Source organism: Plecotus auritus, assembly GCF_963455305.1.
Source record: "Plecotus auritus genome assembly, chromosome: 3".
NCBI lineage: Eukaryota > Metazoa > Chordata > Mammalia > Chiroptera > Vespertilionidae > Plecotus > Plecotus auritus.
The window spans coordinates 2,791,998-2,798,786 of NC_137772.1; the positions used below are offsets into that span (position 1 = coordinate 2,791,998).

General features: G+C 58.1%; 1 protein-coding gene across 3 annotated transcripts in view; it reads right to left on the minus strand.

The window, feature by feature from the left end:
* The window catches only part of DLGAP2 (DLG associated protein 2), a 282,363-nt gene extending 282,288 nt beyond the window's left edge, over nucleotides 1-75 (minus strand). For all 3 annotated transcript variants that reach the window (XM_080659612.1, XM_080659611.1, XM_080659609.1), the window contains exon 1: nucleotides 27-75. The gene's annotated coding sequence lies outside the window, so the exon portion shown is untranslated. The remainder of the gene's footprint in view (nucleotides 1-26) is intronic.
* Nucleotides 76-6,789: the final 6,714 nt, after the last annotated feature.

The window sequence follows — 6,789 nt, forward strand, 5'->3', positions numbered from 1 at the left end:
GTCCCCGCGGCCCCGGCGGCTCGCACCTTCCTCAGCGCGGACATCCTCGGCGCTCCGGGTCAGCAGGAGCCGGGACACATGTTGACCCGGCCTCTTCGGCCGGACGGCGGCTCGCGGGTCGGCGGGTCTGTCCGAGGGTCCGTCTGCCGCCGCCGCCGCCGCAGCCGCCGCCGCCGCAGCCGCGCGCTCCGACCGCGCTCGAGCCCGGTCCTCCGGCGGCGCCTGCGCACTGGGCGCCCGGGGAGGCCCGCGCACTGGGGGGCGGCCCGCGCGCGGCGGCACACGGCGGGCAGCGGGGCCGCGCGGGGGCAGCGCGGGATCTCGGGGGCGACCTCCGCCGCCCTTCCCACTCCTTCCGCCCGGCGCTCCCAGCCGACCCGGGGAGCGCGCACCGCCCGGTCCGCCAACTGTTGCGCGGGGAGCGGCCGGTCACGCGGGGACAGCGGGGACACGAGGGTCCGGAGCGCTCCCGGCGGCTCCGCCGCTGGCCCTGAGCAGGTGCCCAAAGCCCCGGGAGTCACCGCGGGTGCCACACGCACCTGAACACCTGGGCCGTGCGGCGCGCTCTGGGCGCGCAGAGTGACACGCGGGCGCATCGTGCGAGGGATTCGTGGACGCGGTACCGTCTCCTGCACACCCACATGCTCCCGCGGCGGAGGACCCCCGGCCGAGCCTCCCACGCACCTCCTGTCCTCGCGGGGAAGGGGGTCCGCCGCGTCCCCCGAGGCAGCGCGCACCGCCCGCGGGGCAGCGCCTGCGTGCGTTCGCTGTGGGCAGCTCAGACCACGCAGCAAGGGACCAGGCAGGGGAATCAGTTCAGTCAAGTAGTGCTGACAGCCTGCAGCAACACTGGCCATGGTGGATAGGCTGATGGAACCCCTGGGGACGCCCTTCCCGGATGGCCGGAGGCGGCCGGAAGGTCAGGCACTGTGGCCGGGGTGGGCCGCACCGTGCGGAGCTGAGTCCCTGAGTCCGTTTTTATTCCGGCTCTGCGAGGCCGCCCCTGACCCGGGCCACTGGCGAGCCCCACCTCCCACCCCTCTGCCTGCGGGAGGGGACTTTCTCTCACTGGCTGTGGAGCGGTTCCAGTGAGAGAGAAGACAGACGAGGAAATATCTGGGTGAAGTTTTTCAAGGAAATGGATGGGGATTTGAACAGGAAAAGCGATCAGGAGATGAACGACTTGGAATGGGACCCAGCGATCTTTTCCAGAAAGTACAGGATCCTTCACCAAGAGCTGTCTCCACCAGCTTTCTCCATGTTCCTGCTCAGCGAAGGTCTGCGTGCTGAGGCGCCAGGATGCAGCCTGCAGCAATGCACCCGCCCCGGCCCGATTCTGGGGGTCCCAGTGTCCTTCACGGTCAGAAGCCAGTGAGTTGTGGGTGCCAGACTGCACCCCGAAATCCAGATGCAAAATACATATTTTTATTTTAAAATTTACTTTCCTCCTCTTCGTCTGTGTCCTCATGCCTTCATCTTTCTGAGATCCCTGTATTTATTCATTCATGCCACCCCACAACACACATGACCGAAGTGTGCCGAGTGCCGGTCACGGGCTCTCCATGTGTGAGCAGAACACACAGAAACAGCCAGCCCCAGCAGGAGCCACAGCACCGTCCCACAGCGGCCTCCCTGGAGGGACGGATAGGCCGAGCTGGGGAGCGTACAAGGGCCGCCTGTCAGCTGGTGGGGTCAGGGAGCAGCTCTCTGAGGGAGTCGTCTTTGAGACACATCTTCCTCTTCCTCCGCTTCTCCCTGGGGCGTGGGTTTGGGCACAGGCGTTTGTGTGGAGAGAGGACACGGATGGGATGCGTTTCCAAGCTGGCCACTCCTGCGGACAACGGGGCTCAGACTGGCGGGGCCCCCGGCAGGCCCCGGGAATGCACCCTCAAGGCTGGCAGGTGGACATTTTTTGTCTGACTTCCATCACCCAATGATTGTCACTTGCACTCCCACCCCTGTCTCCTCCCCTCTCCCCCCAGGTTCCTCTGGGGAGGTGGGCCCACAGGGTTTGAGGTGCCAGCAGGGGGGTCAAGGGGACGTTCAGCACCAGAGTGAGGTCAGCTTCCACTTCTGTCAGAGCAAGAAAAGCTAGGCGGGGAGGGCTGCTGGCCAGAAGAGCAGGGGGAGGTGGGGTGTGGCGGGGGGGGGGAGGACTTGGTGCTGTGAGAGTCGGAGGAACCAGGACAAAATGAGAAGGGGGGGCAGATGAACACATCTGCAGTGCACATCTGGGGGGTTAAAGGACATTTATGGGCTCTGAATTATACCCTGGACGCAGTGACACTTTGTTTAAATCATTATTTATTGTTGAAAGTATTACATGTCCCCCTCTTTCCCCCATTGACCCCCTCCAGCCCACTCCCCCTGCCCCCCAGCCTTCACCATCCCATTGTCTGCTGGACCCAATGAAATTGGGTGTGGGGTTATGAGTAGGGAAATAGGATGTTCTGCATAGCCAACCAGTCAGTCTATACCTTCTGTTTCTTCTGCTCATAGTGCACTAGCCACGACTGCCAGTCTGTTGTGGGGAAGGGGTGGAGGGAGGGGCCGTGATGGCCGGAGGAAGCATCTCATTTCTCCTCAGTAAACGTGGCATTAGCTGCAAGGTTTCTGCAGATGTTCTTTTTTTTTTTTTTAAATATATTTTATTGATTTTTTGCAGAGAGGAAGGGAGAGGGATAGAGAGTTAGAAACATCCATGAGAGAGAAACATCGATCAGCTGCCTCCTGCACACCTCCCACTGGATATGTGCCCGCAACCAAGGTACATGCCCTTGACCGGAATCGAACCTGGGACCCTTCAGTCCGCAGGCGGACGCTCTATCCGCTGAGCCAAATCGGCTAGGGCTCTGGAGGTGTTCTTTATCAAGTCGAAGAAGTCCCCCCCTCTTCCTAGTTTGCTGGGTGTTGTTATGTTGGGCTTTGCATTTTGTTGAAATATGTCAAATGCTTTTTCTGCACCTGTTGATATGATCACGTGATTGTTCTTTAGCTTGTCAATGTGACTTCTGAATGGCAATGAGAGTTCTAAAACATCCTTGTGGCTGTTGGGAGGAGAGAGAGGGAGACGGTTGGGAGCGAGGAGACGAGTGTGGAATTGGGGAGATCACATTTGAAATGCCTGGACCACTCCTCGCTGGTGACCCTGAAGACGTGAACCGGCGGGAGCGGGGGGTGCTGGGGGTGGAAGGCTCGGGGTGTTGTTTCCGGAGGGGCTGTGAGGAAGAGGCGGGGAGGAGGGCGCCGCGTCCCAGGCCTGGCCCAGCAAGTGGGTGGATGGTGCTCCTGGGAGCCCAGTGAGCGGCGTGAGCGCGGGGACTGGTGAGTGGAGACCTCCGGACCGCAGCGGGAGCGGGCACAGCCCCGGTGGCTGCAGGACACACTGGGCAGCAGAGCCGGTGGCAGAGGACAGAGGGGAGGCAGACGGTCGGGACAGGAGGGAAGCATGTGGGTCCTGAGGTCAGAAGGTCCGGAGGGCTGGAGGGCTGCTGGGGACTCAGAGGAGAGAATGCCAGGCTCACATGCAGCCTCACCAAGGGCGGGGGTCCAGCTCGGGTTCCCGCTCCTCTGCACCACTCTCGTTTTTGAAATTCCCTGTTATCGTTGAGAGCGGTGGTTCTCAACCCGCCTAATGCCGCGCCACACACCGGGGCCACTGGACACCTCTCTTCTGCCACAGCCCAACACTTCCTCAGTCAGCATCTCTTTGGCTTAGTCTTCAAATATACCCAAAACCCAACTACCTCTTCCCACGACTGCCCATGCTTCCTCCACCAACATCTGCTCTGGGGACAGCGGCCCCAAGGACTTCTTTGATCCTGCAACCTGGGCATGTGCCCTTGACTGGAATCGAACCTAGAACCTTTCCATTCGCAGGCCAACGCTCTATCCACAGAGCCAAACCGGCTAGGCCTGTTGTGTCTTTAAAAGCCCTCCAGCTACCAACCCACTTCCCCAATCCCCGTAGAGAGGGATCTACATTCAATGTATTAAGTTTCTCTCCTGCGACTCTCTCTTGACCCTTTAATACAGTTCCTCACGTTGTGGGGACCCCCAACCATAAAATGATTTTCGTTGCTACTTCATAACTGTAATTTTGCTACTGTTATGAATCGTAATGTAAATATCTGTGTTTTCCGATGGTCTTAGGCGACCCTGCTAGCTGGTGTAGAGCCTAAGACCATCGGAAAACACAGATATTTACATTATGATTCATAACAGTAGCAAAATTACAGTTATGAAGTAGCAACGAAAATAATTTTATAGTTGGGGGTCCCCACCACATGAGGAACTGTATTAAAGGGTCGCGGCATTAGGAAGGTTCAGAACCACTGGTTTAGAGAGTTTTGGGTTCACAGCAAGCCTGAGGTAAAGGCAGAGATCTCCCATACACCCCTACCTTCCCGTTATCCACATCCCCACATCTGTCACAACTGACGCGTCGTCACCCAGAGTCCACAGTGGACATCGGGGTTCACCCTGTGTCCATCCTCTGGGTTTGGACCGATGTATGACGACGTGTGTCCATCATGATAGTATCAGAGGAGTGCCACCGCTTCATCCCTCCTTTCTCCCACCCCCATGGCAACCACGGATTTACTAGTTGTCTTTTCTAGAACATCGTAGACTTGGAATGACAGTGCGTAGCCTTTTCGGACTGGCTTCTGTCACTTCGTCGGGCACTTCATGTTCCTCTTCGTCTCTTCATGGCTCGATAGCTCATTTCTTTTTAGCTGAATACTCCACTGTCTGCTTGTCCCACGGCTTACCCACCGCCTCCGGAGAGGCCATCTTGGTCGCTTCCAAGTTCGGACAATGATGAACGAAGCTGCTGTTAGCTGTTGGGCAGGTCCTGCGTGGACACGCGTCTTCGCCTCGCTGGGTTTGCTATGGGAAGAGTATGTTTAGTTTTGCAAGAAACAGTCACACTGTTTTCGTCCGTGGCTGCACCTCTCCATTTCCACCAGCGGTGAGTGCGGTTCCCGCGGCCCCACCTCCTCACCAGCACCGGGCGTGGTCCGTGCCTGGAGTTTGGCCTTCCCAATGGGTGTGCCGTGGTGGCACGTGGTGGCTTTAACTGGCGTTGTACGTCCTTTGCCTGATGGCCCGCGGTGGAGCTTCCTTTCCCATGCTCGTTCGCCTCCTGCGTATCTTCTGTGTCTGTTAAGGTCTTCAGCGCTTTTTCCTTAATCGTGCTGTTCGTGTTCCATTGCTCATTTTGCCCATCTCCACTTGGCCAGATACTTCAGACACAAATTGGCTGTGCATGTGGTGTGTGTTCTGGTGTGTGTGTTTTTTTAACCCTCTTTTTTTAAAAAAATATATTTTATTGATTTTTTACAGAGAGGAAGGGAGAGAGATAGAGAGCTAGAAACATCGATGAGAGAGAAACATCCATCAGCTGCCTCCTGCACACCTCCCACTGGGGATGTGCCCACAACCAAGGTACATGCCCTTGACCGGAATCGAACCTGGGACCCTTCAGTCCGCAGGCCGACGCTCTATCCACTGAGCCAAACCGGTTTCGGCTAACCCTCTTTTGATTATATGTGTATGTGGCGTGTGTTCTGTCTTTTTTTTAATATATTTTTTATGGATTTCAGAGAGGAAGGAAGAGGGAGAGATAGAAACATCCATGATGAGAGAGAATCATGCATCAGCTGCCTCCTGCAAGTCCCCCACTGGGGTCGAGCCTGCAACCTGGGCATGTGCCCTTGACTGGAATCGAACCTAGAACCTTTCCATTCGCAGGCCCACGCTCTATCCACAGAGCCAAACCGGCTAGGGCTGTTCTGTCTTTAAAAGCCCTCCAGCTACCAACCCACTTCCCCAATCCCCGTAGAGAGGGATCCACATTCAATGTATTAAGTTTCTCTCCTGCGACTCTCTCTTGAATTCCCATCAAGCTTGGGCCTCCACCACTCCAACACAGTCACTGTCGTCAAAGTCACTGATAACCTGCACCTGGCAAATCCGATTGTCTGGGATCAGGCCTCTCCTCACCCATCAACATCCTTAGAGACAAATGACTTCTGTGGCTTAGCTTCAGGGCGGCCCCACGGGCGGTCCTCGGGGAATCGCTGGCCCTGGGTCCCCAGACCGCACACCGGGGCCATTGGACACCTCTCTTCTGCCACGGCCCAACACTTCCTCAGCCAGAATCTCTTTGGCTTAGTCTTCAAATATACCCGAAATCCAACTACCTCTTCCCACGACTGCCCATGCTACCTGCCACCAAGGCTTTTCTCACAGCCACGGCCTCCAGGGGGCTCCCGGCTTCCTCCACCAACATCTGCTCCGGGGACAGCGGCCCCAAGGACTTCTTCCAGATGTCAGATGACTTCACTGTGCCCCAAACCAGCCCCATTCCTTCTCGCCCGCTGGAGAACATAAAGGAGTCTGACCACATCCCTCCCTCCCTCACCTGCCAGTCACTGTGCCCTCACGCTGGCCACGGGGGGCGCTGCTCCCCGACACAACCCTCAGGGTCTGGGGACACTTGCTGCCCCTGCGTGGAGCCTGGCTCAGATTCTCTGAGGCTCCCTGATTCCCCCCCTGCCCCCGTGCACCCCCTCCTACTGCCCTTTCCCCCCAAGTTCGCATCTCCCTTCGCACTGTCACCCCACCACTCGCGGGGGCACCCCAGCATACAGAACAGTGACGGACACAGCTCGAAAGTAACGTTTCCCAAGACGTACACCCGGGAGGGAGGCAAACCCAGGTCCCGAGGTGGGGGGCGGGCGGTGCGCCGGGCGGCGGCCCTGCCCAGGTGTGCGGGCGGGAGGA